Consider the following 23887-nt stretch of genomic DNA (forward strand, 5'->3'; position numbering starts at 1 on the left):
ATATCCCCTCTCTCTGAATCTTTCCAACATAATGTTTTGTTCAATGCAAAAATCTTCCATGGTACTACAGTTCCTCCTTGCCCTGAGCAGTTCACCAAATGGTATGCTCCATTTTAAGGTTTCAGGGTGGCTGCTCTGGGCATGGAGAAGACTATTACCAGCTGTTTCTTTTCTATGTAGTTTAGTACAGATTTTGTCTTGACGGATCTCCACAGTCACGTCTAGAAATTCAATGGCTACCCTACATATATTGTATGTCAGTCTCAAATTGTAATTATTAACATTCAAGTTGTTTATGAATGCGATAGCTGATTGTTCATCTCCTTTCCATACAATAAAGAGGTCGTCGATGTACCTTAACCATTTAATTATCCTCTCTCCTGTCTCTGTTTGGGCAATGCTTTTCTGTACTTCCTCTTCCCATACCCCAAGGAATAGATTTGCAAAACTCGGGGCAAAACAAGTCCCCATAGCAGTACCAAGGACTTGTTTAAACATTTGACCATCAAACATGAAAATATTGTGTGTCAGACAGAATCTTATCATTTCTAACAGTATCATAGTGTGGTCCAAAAAGCAAACTTTTCTTTTTTTTAAATAGTGGAAACAACATTGTAACCCCAATTCATGGTCAATTATTGAATATAGTGAATTCACATCCATTGTAATCAGTTGGTAATCCTTTTCCCATACAATGTCATTTATTTTCCCAAGAAAATCTTTAGTATCTTTGGTATATGAAGGAAGAGTTACAACATACTCTCGTAGGAAGTGATCCACATATTTAGATATGTGTTCTGAAACACACCCAATAGATGATACTATAGGTCTCCCTGGTGGTAAAGTGGCATTTTTATGGATTTTAGGCAATAGGTAAAAACTTGGTAACTTAGGGTAGTCTTTTTTCAGATAGCAAATATCTTCCCATTGTATGAGACCTTGGTCTTTCCATTTCGTCAGCATTGCCCAAATTTCTATTATGCTGTTGTTATATTCTTCCATATTGCTTGCCACATAATAATTAGTGTCGTTCAATTGTTTGAGTGCTTCTTTGATATACAGGCTACGATCCCACAAGACGATATTTCCGCCCTTGTCTGCCGGACGAATTATTAAATTATCGTCTTCTGCTAGTGATTTTACGAATTCCCATTGTTTTTTAGTGAAATTGTTTTTTGGTTGTTTGTAAGAGGGTTTCTTAGTTTTCATGCGGAAATTGATTAGATCTTTCATTACCGTTTCGTGGAATGCATCTATGTTGTCATGAGGTGTCGTGGGGTAGAAAACAGATTTGGGTTTGAATCCTGTTTGTGCTGGACAATCGGTAACAATTTCTTCCTCTACATTTGTCATACATTCAGGATCATCATATAGTTCCACTAACGTTGTCAAAGTGTTGAGGTCTCCTATATTAGTGTAAGGTATAAGTAGGGTAGCCATTGAATTTCTAGACATGACTGTGGAGATCCGTCAAGACAAAATCTGTACTAAACTACATAGAAAAGAAACAGCTGGTAATAGTCTTCTCCATGCCCTGAGCAGCCACCCTGAAACCTTAAAATGGAGCATACCATTTGGTGAACTGCTCAGGGCAAGGAGGAACTGTAGTACCATGGAAGATTTTTGCATTGAACAAAACATTATATTGGAAAGATTCAGAGAGAGGGGATATCCCAAATGGGTGCTAGAAAGAGCTGTAGAAAAAGTAAAGAACATCTTGAGTGAAGAAACCTTGCTAGAAAAATCTGAGGAAGAGAAAGAAGGGGCAAACCAACCCAGGGTTATCCTCACATTCAATGCAGAATCCAACAACATTGTCAAAATTCTGAATAAGAACTGGAATACACTTAAAACTGAACCCACTCTGATAAATGATCTATCCACACGCCCACTAATCACCTATAGGAAAAGCAGAAATCTGAAAGATATTCTGATGAAAGGCGATATTTCCAGAACCCAAACCAGCACACGTCTAAATTTGAAAGGATTTTTTCCGTGTGGTCACTGTAGAGCGTGCCGCAACAGCCACATGCGGAAAAAATACAATACACCTGTAGCTGAAAAGAACATCGAACAATTCCTTACATGTGGAACCACATTTGTCATTTATATTCTTGAATGCCCTTGCCACCTAAGATATGTGGGGAGTACCACTCTGGCAGTTAAAAAGAGAGTGTTGGAACATATGCGGGCAATCAAAAACAAAGATCCACACTACCCAGTGGCAAGACATTTTGCCAAGTACCATCTATCCAATAACTCACTTTTATCATTTTTTGTAATTGAACAAATACAGTACAATAGAAGGGGTGGTAACAGAGAATTACAATTGAGACAGAGGGAGTCATGGCACATTATTAACCTACAAAGTAAATATCCAGGAGGATTGAATCAAGACGAAGAATTAAGTGTACATTTACGAGAATAACATTTGACTGTGTATTCTGTATATCTAATTGATCTGCATGTTTGTGTATGAAAGAGGTAATTTTGAATAACTTTTATTGCAATTATTGGAGTCTAATAATTTTGTAATTTGTTTTAATTTCAGGAGGAAAGGAAGGGGCCGACTCCGGAAGGGAATCGAGACATACCCCTACCCTTTTCTTCCAGAACATGAGAATTGAATCACATGACAGATAAGAGAACCTTCATATTCCTAATGATATGTTTCAGTTCTTTTCTGTAACTTATAGATTATATAGGGTAAAAGGTGACACATATTTTGAGTAATTTTGTTGATAAGGGTGGGGATCTTTAGTTATGGTGGGGACAAAATTATGTCACGTACTCTAACAATGGGAGAATTAGTTAACAGCGGATAACAACTCCCTTTTGACACTATGTCAATAACTAGCATAGCATAATAAGCTATTGAATGTAGAAAACAGCAATTCTATTACATTGTTTTAAGTGTATGTTCATTCAGAGCTCTATGCTAACATAATAATGAGTTAACATGAGGAACATGTATTTATGATTATGAACAGGTCTGATTTGAATTATGAATCGAATAATTCATTTTTGGTGGCACAATAACAACATTTGTATAAGGACTTATATAGCACTAGACTTAATACATGCTATCGTACCTGTTTATGACTAGCTTAAAATGGCCGCCATAGTAACATACACTGTTGAAACTTAAAGTCCGTTTTCTGTTTGAATACAGTCCGTTTTCTGTTTGAATTCCCTGAAGGTATATACGTGTACACAACCCACCATTCAATGTGTTATCAAGCCTGCTGTGTCAGGCGAAACGCGTTACCTAAATTAAAAAGATCTGGTGAAAGAACAGGTCTGTGGTGGTCGTTATACTTGCTGATTTGGGAATGTTTATATATGTATATATATATATATATACACATACATATATATAAATGCAGATGCATATATATGCATATATATATGTGCATATGTGTGCATATACAGAGAGGTAGAGAGGTAGAGGTGTATAGGTAGAGGTGTAGAGGTAGAGAGGTAGAGGTAGAGAGGTAGAGAGTAGTAGAGAGAGAGGTAGAGAGAGGTAGAGAGGTAGAGAGCTAGTAACAGTGAGTAGTAGAGAGTAGTAGAGAAAGTATCAGAGAGTGAGTAGTAGAGAGTAGTAGAGTGAGTAGTAGAGAGTGAGTAGTAGAGAGTGAGTATTAGAGAGTGAGTAGCAGAGAGTAGTAGAGAGTTCGTAGTAGAGTGAGTAGTAGAGAGTAGTAGAGAGTGAGTAGTAGAGAGTAGTAGAGAGTGAGTAGTAGAAAGTGAGTAGTAGAGAGCAGTAGAGAGTGAGTAGCAGAGTGAGTAGTAGAGAGTAGTAGAGAGAGAGTAGTAGAGAGTGAGTAGTAGAGAGTAGTAGAGAGTGAGTAGTAGAGAGTAGTAGAGAGAGAGTAGTAGAGAGTGAGTAGTAGAGAGTAGTAGAGAGTGAGTAGTAGAGAGTGAGTACTAGAGAGAGAGTAGTAGAGAGTGGTAGAGTAGTAGAGAGTGAGTAGTAGAGAGTGAGTAGTAGAGAGTAGTGGAGTAGTAGAGAGTGAGTAGTAGAGAGTAGTAGAGAGTGAGTAGTAGAGTGAATACTAGAGAGTAGTAGAGAGCGAGTAGCAGAGAACAAGTAGTAGAGAGTGTGAGTAGAGAGTGAGTAGTAGAGAGTAGTAGAGAGAGAGTAGTAGAGAGTGAGAAGTAGAGAGAGTAGTAGAGTAGTAGAGAGTGAGTAGTAGAGTGAGTAGTAGAGAGTAGCTGAGAGCGAGTAGTAGAGAATGAGTAGTGGAGAGTGAGCAGTAGAGAGTAGTAGAGAGTGAGTAGTAGAGAGTGAGTAGTACAGAGTGAGTAGTAGAGAGTGAGTAGTAGAGAGTAGTAGAGTGAGTAGTAGAGAGAGAGTAGTAGAGAGTGAGTAGTAGAGTAGTAGAGAGTGAGTGGTAGAGAGTAAGAGTGAGTAGTAGAGAATAGTAGAGAGTGAGTAGTAGAGCGAGTAGAAGAGAGTAGTAGAGTAGTAGAGAGTGAGTGGTAGAGAGTGAGTAGCAGAGAGAGTAGTAGAGAGTAGTAGAGAGTGAGTAGTAGAGAGTGAGTAGTAGAGAGTAGTAGAGAGCGAGTAGTAGAGAGTGAGTAGTGGAGAGTGAGTAGTAGAGAGCGAGTAGTAGAGAGTGAGTAGTAGAGAGTGAATAGTAGAGAGTGAATAGTAGAGAAAGAGTAGTAGAGAGTGAGTAGTAGAGAGTAGTAGAGTGAGTAGTAGAGAGTGAGTAGTAGAGAGTAGTAGAGAGAGAGTAGTAGAGAGTGAGTAGTAGAGAGAGAGTAGTAGAGAGTGAGTGGTAGAGAGCAGCAGAGAGTAGTAGAGTGAGTAGTAGAGAGTAGTAGAGAGTGAGTGGTAGAGAGCAGCAGAGAGTAGTAGAGTGAGTAGTAGAGAGTAGTAGAGAGTGAGTAGTAGAGAGTGAATAGTAGAGAGTAGTAGTAGAGATTAGTAGAGAGAGAGAGTAGTAGTGAGTGAGTAGTAGAGAGTGAGTAGTAGAGAGAGAGTAGTAGAGAGTAATAGAGGGTCAGTAGTAGAGTAGTAGAGAGTAGTCAGTCAGTGTCAGTCAGTGTCAGTTAGTGTCAGTCAGTGTCAGCCAGTCAGTGTCAGTCAGTCTGTCAGTGTCAGTCAATCAGTGTCAGTCAGTCTGTGTCAGTCACTCAGTGTCAGTCAGTGTCAATCAGTGTCAGTCAGTGTCAGTCAGTCAGTCAGTGTCAGTCGGTCAGTGTCAGTCAATCAGTGTCAGTCAGTGTCAGTGTCAGTCAATCTGTGTCAGTCAGTGTCAATCAGTCAGTGTCAGTCAGGCAGTGTCAGTCAGTCAGTGTCAGCTAGAGCAGCTCTGCTGACCTGGTTCTCTGGCTCTAAAGCAGCTCTGCTGACCTGGTTCTCTCTCTCTAAAGCAGCTCTGCTGACCTGGTTTCTCTGGCTCTACAGCAGGTCTGCTGACCTGGTTCTCTGGCTCTAAAGCACCTCTGCTGACCTAGTTCTTATGCTACAGAGCAGCTCTGCTGATCTAGTTCTCTGGCTCTACAACAGCTCTGCTGACCTGGTTCTCTCCCTCTAAAGCAGCTCTGCTGACCTGGTTTCTCTGGCTCTACAGCAGCTCTGCTGACCTGGTTCTCTGGCTCTAGAGTAGCTCTGCTGACCTAGTTCTTTGGCTCTAGAGCAGCTCTGCTGACCTGGTTCTCTGGCTCTACAGCAGCTCTGCTGACCTGGTTTTCTGCACTCACGATGCACGCACCCGACTTCGCGAAAATATATTTAAAAATAATATAAGTTTATTATAAGTACAAATATATTATTTTGATGAATATCTTACATAACCTCTTGCCTTAATATGTATATTAAAGACACATACATTTGCGGGAGTCGCGCACCCAGCACGCCCTAGCACGTATATGATGTCACGCGGGACCCGCAACCGCGCAAACATATCGCACCGTAATGCGCATGTGTTGCGAATGCGCGGGAGCAGGAGTCGCAGACTGGTCGCATACCAATAGCGCATATCACGTAATATTAAATGTATATGATGTAACTGAAAAACACGCAGCCGTCGCACACCATACGTGGATTCTTCATGACTTTTCTAAAATGGCGGCTAGAATGCGTGCACCCACCGTGATGTGTACACTTTGAGTGCGCAACTTTTTTTTTTTAAGAAAAGAATATAAATATATTAAAATAAAAAATGAAAACAAGAAAATTAATCAATATTTCAGTTTTGATTAAAAAAAAAATTGTGCAATTTTCAGAAAAATATATAATGGTATTTAATGAATAAAATATTTATAAATAAACAGTTAAAAAACTGTAGAAAATCAGTACAAAAAATAGATATAACTACTATCACACTTAAAAGTTAGCATTTAAAAAACCTTTGAAATTCACTGGAAAAAAACATAGGTTTCAGAGACGTTATAGTTAGAAATTAGCATTTAAAAAACCTTAGAAATTCACAGAAAAAACCATAGGTTTCAGGGGTGTTATAGTTAGCTGCCCATTTCACTCATACAAACCCATAGAAATCCCTCCGTTATAGTTAGTTCTGCTAACTATAACTCACGCGCCCGCAATGCACTGCTGATGATGTCACATATTGCATCATTCATGACATGGTCAGTGACATCACTGATGACATCTCAAATGACATCACTGATGACATCTCTGATGACATCATCCATTTGACAATCTGATACACCTCATCATACACTAGTATAACCTTTCATCACTCACTGTAAAATACAGAGTACCATATTTGAAACCATTGACACACCAATACCAGTTACTACATACCCACTCACTGATTCCTAAGTCTACACACACAACTACCATTCAACAACAGAATCATCTATACATGCAGTCATTAATTAATAGAACACTATCAAATGCACTTATACACATATTTAGACCTTGACACATCAGCAGTCATCTTAGTTGGTTATGCAGTCATCCTACTCACTCATGAAAAAAATTGATCGCACTTAAATTTACTCACTAACACAATTATCCAACAACACCTCATTTATTCAAACACATAGTAACTCATCGTTAACATGTTAAAAAAGCACCATTACAATTATACACTCATTCATATAGTTACTCTCACAATCACTGACTCTTACACATACTTATTTATATACACCAACACTCACATACAATGCCTTTTATTTTTTTTACTTTGGTGAAGATGTACAACTAAAACATATATTCGCTCACCAACACACAAATAAATACACTCAGTCACCCAAACAACTGTTTCCACAAGCACTCTTAAACCCATACACCTAGTCAATCAACCATTCACACATCTATGCATAGAGTTACACACACCCCATCCAACCACACACAAACTCAGTGTCCCATACAAATACTTACCCATCTAATCAATAACTAATATACACACTCATGTAGTTAGTGACCAACTGATGCAGCATGTTATACAACAACAGAGACAGTGCTGCACACATTCACATAGTTTAGTTACTAATCCATGTATTAAGTGAGACACTTTTAATTACTCACTTAAAAAGACAGTCAGACAGCTACTAAATCCTCCATACAGACAGTTATATATCCACTCAATCTTCAATACAGATTGGTATATATATATATAATACATATTTAAATTTCAATCTAAACCACATTCAGTGGATGATGTCATCAGTGATGTCATCAGTGATGTCATTTGAGATGTCATCAGTGATGTCACTGACCATGTCATGAATGATGCAATATGTGACATCATCAGCAGTGCATTGCGGGCGCGTGAGTTATAGTTAGCAGAACTAACTATAACGGAGGAATTTCTATAGTTTTGTATGAGTGAAATGGGCAGCTAACTATAACACCCCTGAAACCTATGTTTTTTTCTGTGAATATATAAATATTCACTTAAAAAACCATAGGTTTCACAAATGTTATAGTTAGGTGGATATTTCACTCGTAAAAAACCAATGAAATTCCCCCGTTATAGTTAGTTCAGATAACTATAACTCGCGCGCCCGCAATCCACTGCTAATGACGTCACATATTACATCACTCATGACATGGTCGGTGGCATCACTCATGACATCACTGATGACATCATCCTTGTGATAGAGTGGCGGTCGCGCGAGTTATAGTTATCTGAACTAACTATAACGGGGGAATTTCATTGGTTTTTTACGAGTGAAATATCTACCTAACTATAACATGTGTGAAACCCATGGTTTTTTAATTGAATTTGCAAGGTTTTTTAAATGCTAATTCCTAACTATAACGTGTGTGAAACCTATGGTTTTTTCAGTGAATTTGTACGGTTTTTTAAATGCTAATTTATTTATGTATTTTTTTTTAATATATTTATTTTACAATAAACTACAAATGAAATTTTTTTTTTTTTTTTTGGTTTTTCACCGTGCGCGCACAGTGCGCACACCGCCGCGATTTAAAAAAAAACAAATGTAATTTTTTTTTCTGCCTTCGGGGTCCTTCAGTGACCCCCTGACAAAGGCTAGGGGGTCAGGAACTCTCTACCCTGCCCCCTTTTCACGTTCGCCACCTTCCTTTTACACTCTCGCACTGAAAACAAACAAAATGGCGGCCGACACTTCCTGATTTCGACCGATTCGGACGTTGCCTAACATGTAACCACCAATCAGAATTACGCTCGCGCACGTTAGGGTGCTCGCACGGTGCACACACGGTGCACGCACGGTGCGCGCTTATAGATATTTATATGCTTTTAAATGCTATTTTCTCAGGAACTACTGAACAGATTGACACCAGACCTACAAAAGGCACTTCCCTGACCTGAGGACTACCTCTCTGCCAAATTTCAAGTTATTCTGTTCAGCCGTTCGGGCTGTACCTTCGACTAAAGGTCCTATGGAAAAATGCATGGGGAAAATGTGTTTTGGGACCCCCCTTTTTTCTCGGCCCCTGCTTGACGAATCACCCCGAAACTTAGGGTAGGAGTTGAACGGAGCACCCCATTAGTTTTGAAAATTTCGCGAGGATTCGTCAACCGGCGCCAAAGTTATTCAAAATAGAATTTTCAGATTTCCTATGGAAACTCGGTCCTAACTATAACTATCTACTGGCGACCGCCAGTATATAATATACATATATATATTCACTGAAAAAACCATAGGTTTCAGGCACGTTATAGTTAGGAATTAGCATTTAAAAAACCTTAGAAATACACTGAAAAAAACATCGGTTTCAGGGGCGTTATAGTTAGCTGGACTTTTCACTCGTACAAAACCACTGAAATTCCCCCGTTATAGTTAGTTCAGCAAACTATAACTCGCGCGCCCGCAATGCACTGCTGATCACGTCACATATTACAACGCTCATGACATGGTCAGTGACATCACTCATGACAACACTGATGACATCTCAAATGACATCACTGATGACATCATCCTTGTGATAGAGTGGCAGACCTCCTCTCCCCCTAATATAACCTTTGATACACACATTCAAAAATAGAAACTAATATTTTCAAAACAATGGACATACCAATACCAGTTACAACAACCTATTCAGTAATTCTAAGTTCCACATACACATCCACTCATTCACCAACAGTCCTATACAGTCACTCATACATGTACTCACTCATCATATGTACTCATACACCTATACATCCTGTTACACAACGCCACCCATCCATAGAGTTACTCACACACATAGTCACTCTTGCTAATAAAGAATCAAACATCCATTTACTTGCATATACAGTTATACATACACCACCACACTTACTTCTACAAAAACTTACACATACTTAGTCTTTTAAACAATCACTTATAGAAACACATACTTATTCATACAGGAACTCTTCCAATCTATCACTCTCAGATATACTCACTTATATACACCAATAGTCACATATACTAGTTTAAAACAAATGTAATTACTCATAAAGATACTATTGTGACAGTCATTCACTCACTAACACACTCATGCACACACTCATCTACCCATACAGTCCTGCACACATGCTGTCTTCAACACATACAAACAGTGAGTCACTCATTCATGCACCTATGCACTACATAATACCCCCCACCGAACCATACAGACATCAGACACTTATACTGATACTCAAAAAACCAACTAATAACCTATATAGACACTCATGTAGCCACTCACCAACCCATGCAGCCACTTATACACAAAATGAGAGACTGATACAGATATTTACATATTTAAACATTACTCACTAAGCCATGTATTCACTAAGATACACTTAATCAGTCAGTTATACAATCAATTTTTCAAAAACAAATCATCCATTTAGACACTTATATACCCATTTATTCTTCCATCGACCTTGAGATATACATATATAAAACATATGTAATTTTCTGAAAAACACACATTCACTGGATGATGTCATCAGTGATGTCATCAGTAATGTCATTTGGCCAGCTCCGGTCCACTCCTATCCTGAAAGCCTCGGGATGACTTGTGTAGCGGGGGCTGAGAAAAAAGGGGGGTCCCAAAACGTGTTTTCCCCATGCCGATCAGAATTACACCAAATTTGGCAGAAAGGTAGACCTTGGTTCAGAGTCATGCCCTTCGCTTAAATGGTGTAAATCTATTCAGTAGTTCCTGAGAAAATCAAAAGTAAAATCACATATATATTTGGGCGGAGCCTAACCACACATCTCATCGTGAGATCTGATTGGCTGTCAGCACTTCATCCAAGAAGTGTTGGCAGACATATTGGGACCAATATACATGATAGCACCTCATTAAAAAGCATTGCAGTTAATAGAAGGTTTTAAGACTTTAGTTACTTTATAAATCATTTGTTGATGGTACCATACTCATTTTAGGAATTGTGGTATGTTCTAAGGTGATTTTACCATGTGAAAAAGCCTTCTGCTGTGATATCATAAATCATGATTGAGAGAAAAATATTTTCTCATGCTTTTCCCACAGAGGTTTGGAAGGTGATCTATAAGCTAAACTGGGAGCATATTTTCTGTAAATTCACATTATCGTCCTCAGTCATGTGAGAATGAAGTCTGACATTCTCAGTAAAGCATGTACATCCAACAAGGGCAGAGACTGTCAGTTGATTCCTTTGTGTTCTACTGCAGCTTCCCAGAGTGTTCCAAAGAAAAACTAGAGCGCTAACAGTCCTACTTATGATAAACGTATAGCACACCTGAAGCCTTCTCGATTGGAATAAAGTGGTAACTCTTAAAACATTTAATTTAAAAAGGAACAAAATGAGGGGGTTCATTTTGCCATAGAAAGTATGATTAGTGCTGCAGAAAGAAAAATTAGGGCACATTTTGAGTGACTTCTCAAATCTTCTTCTATTTCATTAAAAAATTCTGACTTGCAGACTGAAACATGCACTTTCAATACCAGCAGCAGACTTCCCTAGTGAGCAGTAGCTTTACTACAGTGATCTAATGAGCAACTAGAGTGCTAACATTCTGAATTTATGGCAAATGTGTGACACATCTGAATGCCTTCTTGATGGAATCAAAGTAAAAAACTGAAAGTATTCCTACTGAGGAGACTGTAGTAAATGAGGAAATTAGGAAACTTCATAACAAATAAGTCTCCCAAGATGGCCACCAGAGACAAAAGAGCCCAAATGTAGCACAAATATCACCCAGATGTAGCCCAAGTATAGCCCAATGACAGAATGTCCCAGAGTGTTTTAAAGAACAACTAGAGCGCTAACAGTCTTACTTATGACAAAAGTATGGCACACCTGAAGCCATCTTGATTGGAATAAAGTGGTAACACTTAAAACATTTAATTGCAAAGAAATAACATGAGGGGGTTCATTTTGCCATAGAAATTATGATTAGTGCTGCAGAAAGAAAAATTAGGGCACATTTTGACTTCTCAAATCCTCCACTATTTAATTGAAAAATTCTGACATGCAGACTGAAACATGCACTTTGAATACCAGCAGCAGACTTCCGTGGTGAACAGTAGCTTTACTTCAGTGATCTAATGAGCAACTAGAGTGCTAACATTCAGAATTGATGGCAAATGTGTGAGATATCTGCATACCTTCTTGATGGAATCAAAGTAAAAAACTAAAAGCATTTCCTACTGAGGAGACTGCAGTAAATGAGGAAATTAGGAAACTTCATAACAAATAAATCTCCCAAGATGGCCACCAGAGACAAAAGAGCCCAAATGTAGCACAAATATCACCCAGATGTAGCCCAAGTATAGCCCAATGACAGAATGTCCCAGAGTGTTCTAAAGAACAACTAGAGCGCTAACAGTCTTACTTATGACAAAAGTATGGCACACCTGAAGCCATCTTGATTGGAATAAAGTGGGAACACTTAAAACATTTAATTGCATAGGAATAACATGAGGGGGTTCATTTTGCCATAGAAATTATGATTAGTGCTGCAGAAAGAAAAATTAGGGCACATTTTGACTTCTCAAATCCTCCACTATTTCATTGAAAAATTCTGACATGCAGACTGAAACATGCACTTTGAATACCAGCAGCAGACTTCCGTGGTGAACAGTAGCTTTACTACAGTGATCTAATGAGCAACTAGAGTGCTAACATTCAAAATTGATGGCAAATGTGTGACATATCTGCATACCTTCTTGATGGAATCAAAGTAAAAAACTAAAAGCATTTCCTACTGAGGAGACTGTAGTAAATGAGGAAATTAGGAAACTTCATAACAAATAAATCTCCCAAGATGGCCACCAGAGACAAAAGAGCTCAAATGTAGCCCAAATATCACCCAGATGTAGCCCAAGTATAGCCCAATGACAGAAGTGTGCAGAACACTTATTTTTTGTGTTTTTGCAGTTTTATATAGTGCAGACTTGTCAGGTATTGGAGTGCTTTACATGAGCATTGGTTACATCACACAAGAACAGATTCATTTTGGTTATAGACATGGGGAGATTAAGTGATTTGACCAGAATCACAGAATGTCGAGCTGAAGCAGAAACTCCAACCTGGTTCCCCAGTTGCAAAGTCTGCAGCTCTGCCCTAAGTGCAACATTTAATCAAGTGGTCAATTGGATAAAAAAACATAAAGATAACAAATAATTTAAAAGTGCTTTGTCGCTATTTGAAAACTCAAAAAATATGTCCTCATTTTAGTTTTTTAGAGCACTAACCATAATTTTGATGCAAATAAGACCCTCTTATATACGTAATTTCTAAAGGAAATGCTCTATGTATTACAGTTTTGATTACATCAAGATGACGTCAGGCGCTCCACACTTTTGTAATAAATATAGAATGTTAGTAATCTAGTTGTTCATTTGGATACTGTTGAGAGACAGAGGCCAGTGGCACGGGCTCTGAAAATTGAAGGCAGGTAGGAGGGTGCAGAGGCAACAATGTGACCACACTGGGCAGGCAGGAAGGGCCGTGGCAGCACAACAGACTATGGAGGGCAGTGGAAAGGGGGGCAGGGGCAACAACCCAACAATACAGGACTGGCAAGAGAGGCTGTGGCAATATAATAGACCATTGTGGGCAGAAGGAAGAGGCAGTGGTAATACAACCATACATGCCAACAGACCCGATTCAGCCAGGAAACGCCCAATGTTTTCATGCTCAAATGGGCTTTATTTGATCTGTCTCTTGTCTACAATCTTCTCTTTTTCAATGTAACTCAAAGGGGAAAATCAATAACCCAGTTTTTTTAAAAAATCCCCCTTTTACCAAGTTCAAAATGTTCGCAAATATGGTACATTGGGTCATGGAAGGCAGGAGGAATTGGGGTAGGGACATGGACTTGGATAACAGAGGACAGGAGAGACATGGAGAGGTGCACCAAACTGACCCTGCAGGGCATGCATCATGGTTTGCAGAAGCACAAAACACCATACAGGGCATGCGGGACGGGAGTGCAGCACAACAATCCATATAAAGCAATAGGAAGGGGACAGGACCATGCACATGGACAACAGAGAACAGACGGGAAAGAGGCAATGGTAGCTAGCTGACCATAATGGACAGACAGGAGAGAAAGCTGCAGCATGACAGACCATAAAGGGCAGAAGGGACGGATCAGGGGCATTACAATGGAACAGACAAGCCAGGACGGAGGGAATAGGGGTCTGCACATGGAAACAGAGGGCTGGGGCAAGGGGGCAGGGCAGGAGCAGCAAGATGACCATGGAGGTCAAGCAGGATGGGCACTAGAAGCAAGATACACCATGGAGAGCAACAGTGAGACTATGATGGTGATGGAGCATGTTGTACAAAATGTTGTATACCTCCCCCATTTTGCATAAAAATATTAATTAAACAATCTATTAACTATAATATTATTAAATGAGTTTGCATGTTTATTAACCAACACTTATTAATATAAAGTGTGGGATTTTCAATTGCATGGCTAAATATAATTCTTATGACTAAAATATGTACGCATATTAACAGTAGTAAATATGGTAATTAGAAAATTGCATGATATATGTTGTTTTTTTATGTTCTGTAATGTTGCCCAGAAGGAGGATCGAAACGGTGAATATAAATGCTTTAAATGTTGCTATACGCTAGATAAATACAAGCACATAAAGGGATTAGTAAGGGGTAAACCTTAGATTTGTTATTTCTTTATATTAATTATTCTTTTGTGTTTGTTGCGCTTAAATTAGCATTTGGACCTAAATCAAAGATGGCTGCCGAGACTCCACGATGAAGTGGCCACTTTCTCATGTGGCGCAGAGTAAACAGCGCCTGCACGAGAGCTTCCATGATCCTCGCAGTGACCTCTGAACACAGTACCCCAACAAGGATGACACATTGGACGTCTTCCAAGAAAGGAGAACAATAAACTTTTACAGAGAACCGGAACGACTTAATACAATTTTTACCGGTGGCCTCACCCCTTGAACTGTACTGAAATCCTGGGAACACATTGGACGATCCTAACCAACCAATCATAACCACTCTAAACTTTAAAATTGTAACTTTTTTTCATAAAAGCTTAGCAGAATAGGAACTAGGGTCGCTTGTCATTTGCCACCTCCTACCCTTACTTTGATGACCTGGATGCTGTCCGGCTCTTTGACGACTGAAAACTTTTGACTGACGCTTACACGTCTTTGGTCCTTTGCCGATCTTTGAGACTGTAACGTGCTAGGCAGAGAACTCTGAGCTTTGGTTTATTACGGATGATCTATACAGAGTGTTAGAATTGGGGAACTCTGGTTGGCACAGGTAGGTACTTGTGACAAGCAGGGACCCTCTCCTCTAGTCAGGGTAAGGGGTTACACTCTAAAAATAACCCCTGCTCACCCTCTAGGTAGCTTGGTGCGAGCAGACAAGGCTTATCTCAGAGCGTTATAGTTTAAGCATTTGTGACCACATACAGTAACTCAGTGACAACACCACAAATGGACACCACACTAGATTTATATAAAAAATAGTGATCTTCTTTATAAAGACTTAGCACAAGACCAAATAACGACAAAAATGACATACACAGTTCAAGAATATGATTTCAGAAAGAGTTCTTAGGTTAGCGACAAAATCATTCATCTTAGCGTCCGTTTTAACCCACAGTACCTTATGATGCGATAAAAAGTTCCTAGCGGCACTCCAGCGTTGAAAATCAAGGTGCAGCTTATCCGGTAGAAATGTACTCGCTAAAGCACCATGCGCCAAAATTCGGCCCGCTAACGAGCGGGGCGACAATTTCACCAGCGGTTATCTTGGTTGGATCTGCAACGATTTTCACAGCGATAAAATTACTCACGCTAACGAGCGGTGCGATGATCTTGGCTTGTTCTGCGACGATTTCACACAGCAGTGGCAGGCTCTGCGACGAAGTTCGCAGCGATTGAATTCTTCCCGCTAACAGGCGAAGCGCGGATCTTGGGCTGGTAGCGATCAAATTCGGTCCGCTAACGAACGGGGGACGATTTTCCCAGCGCTGATCGGGCTCAGCGGCAGCAGGCTCTGCGACGATGTTCGCAGCGATAGAATTCTTCCCGCTAACAGGCGAAGCGCGGATCTTAGGCTGGTAGCGATCAAATTCGGTCCGCTAACGAGCGGGGCGACGATTTTCCCAGCACTAATCGGGCTCAGTGGCAGCAGGCTCCGCGACGATGTCCTCAGCGCTAAAATTCTGCACACTAACGAGCGGTGTGACGGAAATTTTCTCGCTAAGCCGGCTGTGCGTGAAAAAGTGGAGATCTTTGGTTTCTTTCTTCTTAGCCAGCTTCCCAACAGCAGGCACAGCTCCCAGAGGCCCCAAAACTGGTTCCAGCACTCTAGGAGGGGCAGAACTCACACAGCAGAGTTCAGGGGGAAGCTGGGGGTGAAGTCCTTTTGTTCCTGGGACTTCTTAACAGGAGGCCAGCTCTACTCAGGCCCTTGGAGATCTTTTTAAGCTCAAGTTGATATAAAGTCTTTTGTAGTCTTTCTCCTCTACTTCAGCAGCAAGGCAACCACTGCAGGCCAATCCCCCAGGTCAGGGACAGTACTCCTCCTTCAACTTTCCCAGCTCCTTCTCCTCAGGCAGAGGTTCTTCTTGTCAAGCAGGAGCTAATTTCTTGGGAGCAGAGTCCCAATACTTATACCCCTAATTCCTTTGTTCCTCTGGGGTAGAGGGGCCTTTGCCCAGCCAGAATCAGTTCCTGAGCACTTTGTTGACATGACTCTGACTTTCTATTCAGGGTGCAGGGCAGAGACATCAGCCGCTCCACAGGAGGTGGAGCCAGCATTGTGGTGGCAGAGCACAGCCCTATTCAGAGTCCAGGTGCCCTCCTCCCACCCATCTGGATGTAAATCTCTCTATTCACCACCAGGCTGCTCCAGCCTGTCTCCTGTTCCCTGGGTCTGTTAGGATCATAGGATGTAACAATTCCAACAGCCCATTCTGGCCTATGAGAACAGGTAGCCTTACAATAGTGAACATGAAAATGGCTGTAATTCACTATTAGGACATGCCACACACATCAGGGCTTGTCCTACCTTATGCTTACAATGCACCCTGCCCTTGGGCCTACCATAGGGGTGACTAAAATGAAGTTAAGGGAAGGTTTAGGGACTGGCAAGTTGGTGCACTTGCCCAGTCAGCATGACAGTACCAGACTGCACGCAGGTTCTGCAGTGGCAGACCTAGACACATTTTACCAGGCCGCTTCTGTGGGTGGCACAACCAGTGCTGCAAGCCCACCAGCAGCATTTGTATTTACAAGCCCTGGGCACTCCTGGTGCACTTTACTGGGGTCTGACAGCAAACCAAATAAGCCAATCATGGAATCCAACCAACATATACATTTTATATAGGGAGCACTTGCACTGTGGCACTGGTTGGAAGTGGCACAGTGCTCTGAGCAGCTAACACAAGCAAAACACATGAGGCACAGCGATAAAAAGTGGAAGGGAGACTCAAGCCAAGGTGCCAGGTCTAACACAGAGCCAATGAATTAAAAGACCCCAGAGTAGTAAGATTGGGTAAATATGAAGTTCTGTGATTTTCTGAAAATTTGATATAAACTTTACAAAATAAATGCATACTAAAGCTTTATGAAATTTAGATCAATTATTATTGATTAACAAGAAACCACCAGTTTGTGGTTTTTCAGCTAAGGAGGAAAGGATTCTGAATCTTAAAATGTGTTTTAGCTGGTTCTAAAATCATCATCAACCAATCCAACTAATTTGGTCCATTGACTGAAGTGGGAGGAGTGCCTTGATGTTTGGGATTGAGGATCTATAGGCAAAAGGACGTTAATGTATATTTGTAAATGACTTTTCCTTCCCTATAGGTTATAAGGTATTTCCCCACATGTTCAGGGCTTGAATTACTCATCCCTCCTGTGTGTGCAGACTCAGTGAGAGAGACTTGTGAGTGTTGGTGTTATTGGCCCCACCAATGACTGCGTGTGTGAATGAGCTAGTGTGACGTTGGGTCTGCGACGCAGGGAGGATATCAGTAAAGGTTATTCCCTGTTTCCTGGTCTTGCGCTGGAACAATGGCATACACACAGACCATGGAGGGAAGGTGGGAGGGGGTCAGGGGCAGCTAGCTGACCACACAGGGAAGGTGGGAGGGGCCGTGGCAGCACAGAAACCATGCATGGCAAGCAGGAGGGTTAGTGGCAGCACAATGGCTATGATGGGCAAGAAGGAGGGTGCAGGGGCATGCACAAAGGACCATGGAGGATAGAAGGGAGGGTTCAGGACCTGGGCACAGACAAGAGAGTTCAGCGGAAGGGGCCTCACAACAGACCGCGTGGGGCAGGCGGGAGGAGCAGTTGCAGCACAACAGACCGGTGAGGGCAGAAGGGTGTGGCAGTAAAATGTACCATGGAGGACAGGAGGAAGGGGATAGGGGCATGGCATGTGGACAGGCAAGGTGGAGGTGGCAGGGACAGGTTACAGTCATCTGACAAAGCTAGGCAGGTGGGAGGGGAGTGGCAGCTCAACAGAACACTCAGAGTAGATAGGAGTGGCAGGTCCATGGAACATGGTGGGCAAAATGGATGGAGCAGGGGCATGCACAAAAACATCGGAGGGCAGGGGGAAGGAGAATAGGGACAGCAAGCTAAGCACAGAGGCTAAGCAGGAGGTCAATGATGGGGCATAGAATTGGGCGATGGAGGGCAGGAGGAGTGGTCTGGTACATCATGCTAAATGGAGGGCAGTGGCAGCACATCAGACCATGCATGGCAGGAGGGAGGCGGCTAGTCCATGGATTCAGACAACAGAGAATAGGGAGGAGGGGGATGGGTCAGCAAGCTAACTGTTCAGAGAAGGTGGGTATTAGGAACTTTATAGGTTTTAAAACGTGTGTCTGTGCAAACTACTTAAAATATGAACAAGTATGCAGCATAATCTCACTTTTATTCAGGAAGAAGAGGATGTTTTTGACTGTGACTCTGGGCTCACTTGGCAGAAACACCCCCTGACCCTCCACCCCCCATTGCAAAATGTAATGCCTGTGAAAAGGGTAGGTGAACGCAGTGTTATATAGAACATAGTCCTGAGAGCACGATTGAAAATGAAAACTAGATATAGTGTATGGTATAAACTATGCACCAAAAAGTGTGATATAAGATGAACCGGGCGTGAAATATAATATGCAATACATTGTGCGCAATGACAGATTCATTGGAGAGCGCGAGATAGCACAGGCATTAGCGCGTGCTATGCGATATGCGCCTTGGAGTGTAATCTGCACAGGGCAGTGTTGTGTAACCTAACTAGTCTCTAAAGTTGTAATATAAAATATGTGCTGGGGAGTGTAACGTTGCATATGCACTGTGACAAAGATATGGATCCCAGATTGTAATATGTATAGCATAGCGCTGTGCGTTATAACATAGGCATCGAGGAAGGCACGTTAGATGAGGCAATATAAACCGTGCGAAGACAAGTGTGGCATGACATTTTCACGGGGTGGTGTTACAGTGCACATGGGCTAGAGAGTGTCATAGCATACGCACTAGCTGGTAGACTACAACACAGTGGTGTGTGCCACTCGGCGGGCACTGGTGGGTGTAACACAGCATTTGGCTCAGCCAGGAGCACGCTGTGACTCGCAAGTGAGGTTCGTCTCCTTTCCAGAGAGCAAAATAAAAAGTATTACACATCTGGCGGTGGATGTGTGTTTTATTAACCGTGAGGGGGATTTCTTGCATAGTTTTGGTTGAATTTTTGTCGAATCCCCTTTGAATGGCTTGGTGTGCGTGTGTATTAAATGTGCCTGTCAATGGCTACCCATGTTTGTATAAATAAACGACAAGGGTGTCTACTTGGAGAGGACCCACCGGCGGTGGCGCCGGGATTAGGCACGGTAGGGCGTCAGACACGTCAGAGCTTCACTAGCGGTGTAAATACATTCCACGTGGATTCATTGTATGCATAGTCGCCTTTTAATGAATATCACGCAAATCGTCATGGTGATAGGTATGTACGGTTTGTCCAGCATGTCCTAGGTCTTTCTATAAATAAATATTTTTTTTAAATAATAAAAAACAATGGCCGGCCCCCGGGGCCATAAGAAAGTGCATTTGGAGAAATATATATATATATTCACATACATATACATATATATACATTACCTACTGGCGGTCGCCAGTAGGTAGTTATAGTTAGGACCTATTTTCCATAGGAAATCCGCAACATTCTATTCCCAATAAGTCTGGCGCCGGTTGACGAATCCTCGCAAAATTTCTCAAACTTTGGCCAGCTCCGCTCCGCTCCGCTCCGCTCCTACCCTGAAAGTTTTGTGGTGATTCGTCAAGCGGGGGCCGAGAAAAAAGGGGGGTCCTAAAACACGTTTTCCCCCATGCAATTTCCCATAGGATCTGTTGTCGCAGCTACAGCCCGAACGCTGAACGGAATGACACCAAATTTGGCAAAGAGGTAGTCCTCAGTTCAGACTCGTGCCTTTTGCATAAATGGTGTGAATCCGTTCAGTAGTTCCTGAGAAAATTAGAGTTAAAAGTACATAAATATCTATGGCCGCGGAGGATCCGCGGACCGTACACGCACGGTACGCGCACCCTCCCCGAACCGAGCGCGCACCCTCCCGATCGCGCGCTGAATGCTAATTGGCTGTCGAGTGTCTCTCTACATTCGAAACCAGGAACTGTTGGCGGGCATTTTCTGCCTCAGTAGAAGCGAGGGGAATAAGTGTGTAAAAGATATAAAGGGGGCAGAGTGGAAATACTCTGACCCTCTAGAGGTGCTTAGGGGGTCCCAGGAGGACCCCCTGGGGCCCCCTTTTTGAAAAAAAAAAGGCGAAATGCGCGCACAGTGCGCGTATCCTATCGCGTTGGGTACGCGGATCCACGGATTTTTTAAAAAAAAGACAAGTAATCATTGGTTGTATGACTACTTTGTACACTGAAAGGTAGGGTGTATATTTCTGTTTTTTAAAGGTCTGATTCTTATTGGTTAACAAAAACAGATTGTAAGGAACATTATATATGATTAGCTGATATGTTGAAGCACACTTCCTCTCTTGTGTAGGAACATTGTGTGCTGAACTTCTGACCTGTGTGCTTAGTGCAGTGTTCCATGACCTGTTTCTATGGAAACAGGCAGAAGGCAGATTGGGGGAAGGGTTGAAATGTCTTTCAGTTGGAAAGGGTTGAAATGTTTAACCAATAGAAATGTGTGTTTGCTTTTGAGTTAATGTGTGAAGGATTGTGATTTGATGTTTACATGTATATGTGTGGAAAATGAAAGGGAAACTTTTCCATTCTTTGTTTTTGCTGAGAGGTGCACAGTGCAGAGATTCTGTAAAAGAAAATATGGTGAGTGACTGATATACTTCTTAATCTACAAAAGAAATTGAAAGATGAGTTATTTAATTGTGAGGGGATGTATGTAGACTATTTTGATTTTAATCAGACTAATGTATTTCTCCTGCTAAAGTGTAGGGAGTACTTTTTTTCTCTACAATCTTATTGACAGTGTGTGTGCATGTAGAAACCATTCTGTGATAAGCATTTGTGTTTTTCATGTGTTTGCAGACAGATAACTGTGCTGTTTTTATATTTTGGTAGAATTAGAAACCAGTCATTGTTTATGAATTTGTGAAATGAGTTATGTTATGTTTCTATACTAAAATGTAGTACTACTTCTAGATGAAGAAATGTGTTTTGGTATAGTGCAAGGGATAGTGTTGGTTGTCTAGAATCACACAGTGAGTCTGTGTGCATTTGGGAACCACTGTGAGAGAAGCATTTGGTAACATTGTGTATTTGCTGACAGATAACTGTTTTAACCTGTCATGTTGGGAAGTTTTAGTAGCATTAGAAGACAGTTATGGCTTATGATTTAATTAAATGAGTCAGGCTTTGACAGAAAAGTGCAGTCCTGAAATATGTAGATTGTGTGCAGTTCCCTTACCACTTGCACTGTAGTGAATGAGTTTTGGTAAACTCCTAGGGATAGTGTGAGTTAGTGTGTATTTGGGATCAGTGTGAGAGAAGCATTTGGTGACATCATGTATTTGCTGACAGATAACCTTTTAAAAACCTGTCACGTTGTGAAGTTTTAGTAGCATTAGAATCCAGTCTATGCTTATGCATTGATTAAATGAGTCATGCTTTAACACTGATGTGCTGTACTTAAATATGTAGGTTGTGTTCAGTACCATTAACTCTTCTAGACTAGTGAATGAGTTTTGGTAAACTCCTAGGATAGTGTGGATTGTCTAAAATCACACTGTGAGTCTGTGTGCATTTGGGTAAGGATTGTGAGAGAAGCATTTGGTAACATCGTGTATTTGCTGACAGATAACTGTTTTAAAACTCGTCATGTTGTCAAGCTTTAGTAGCATTAGAAGCCAGTCTTTGCTTATGCTTTGATTAAATGAGTCAGGCTTTGACACAAAAGTGCAGTCCTGAAATATGAAGATTGTGTGCAGTTCCCTTACCACTTCCACAGTAGTGAATGGTTTTTGGTAAACTCCTAGGTATAGTGGTTGTTGTCTAGAATCACACTGTGAGTCTGTGTGCATTTGGGAACCACTGTGAGAGAAGCATTTGGTAACATTGTATATTTTTTAGCAGATAACTCTTTTAAAACCTGTCATGTTGTCAAGTTTTAGTAGCATTAGAAGCTAGTCTTTGCTTATGCATTGATAAAATGAGTCAGGGTTTGACAATAAGGTGCAGTATCATGTACTATTCTGTTCACTGTGGCACAACTGAAAATTTAAAGGTTTTACCTAAGCACTGTCCTAGAAGTAGTCTGATTATTTAGTCAGTTTCTAAGTACCAAATAGATTGCTTCAAATGTCTATGCAGTATGCATGTAGTGTTCTAACATACTATAAACTTGTCTTCAATTCCCTAGTCAGTATCCATACACTTCCAGGAAACACCCTGTCACTCCCTTTGCAGTCCTCTAGTGACCCATTCAACACCATGTACTAATCCATTCACTGTGCCAAAACCCAAACACTTATAAATTCACCTAGACACTCTCTTTCCAGTACTCTAATGATTCAGTCACTTCCTAAGTATTCATGCACTGAGCCAGGCCTTAGCACATGGACTTCTTCAAACCCCTATCCACGATGCATGCAGTCCTCTAACCACCTACACACTTGTCTTTCACACCTTCAATTCCCCAGTCAGTATCCATACACTTCCAGCAAACACCCTGTCACTCCCCTTGCACTCCTCTAGTGACCTTATTAAGCATCATGTACTAATCCATTCACTGCGCCAAACCCTAATAAATTCACCCAGGCACTCTCCTTGTAGTACTCTAATCATTCAGTCAGTACCCAAGTACTCATCCAGTGACCCAGGCCTTAGTATATGGACTGCTTCAAACCCCTATCCACTATGCATGCAGTCCTCTAACCACCTACACAATTGTCTTTCACACCTTCAATTCCCTAGTCAGTATCCATACACTTCCAGGAAACACCCTGTCACTCCCTTTGCAGTCTTCTAGTGACCCATTCAGCATCATGTACTAATCCATTCACTGTGCGAAAACTCAAACACTTATAAATTCACCAAGATACTATCTTTGCAGTACTCTAATCATTCAGTCAGTGCCTAAGTATTCATGCACTGAGCCAGTCCTTAGCACATGGACTGCTTCATACCCCTATCCACTAAGCATGCAGTCTTCTAACCACCTAGACACTTGTCTTTCACACTTTCAATTTCCTAGTCAGTATCCATACAGTCCAGCAAATATCTTGTCACTGCCTTTGCACTCCTCTAGTGACCCATTCAGTAGCAAGTACTAATCCATTCCCTGTGCGAAAAGCCTAGCACTTATAAATTCACCTAGGCACTCTCCTTGCTGTACTCTAATCATTCAGTCAGTACCCAAGTAGTCATGCAGTGAGCCAGGCCTTAGCACATGGAATGCTTTAAATGCCTATGCAGTATGGATGCAGTCCTCTAATCACCTACACAGTTGTGTTTCACACCTTCAATTCCCTAGTT

The sequence above is a fragment of the Triturus cristatus genome, chromosome 1_1 (assembly GCF_964204655.1).
Source record: "Triturus cristatus chromosome 1_1, aTriCri1.1, whole genome shotgun sequence".
In the NCBI taxonomy this organism is placed as follows: domain Eukaryota; kingdom Metazoa; phylum Chordata; class Amphibia; order Caudata; family Salamandridae; genus Triturus; species Triturus cristatus.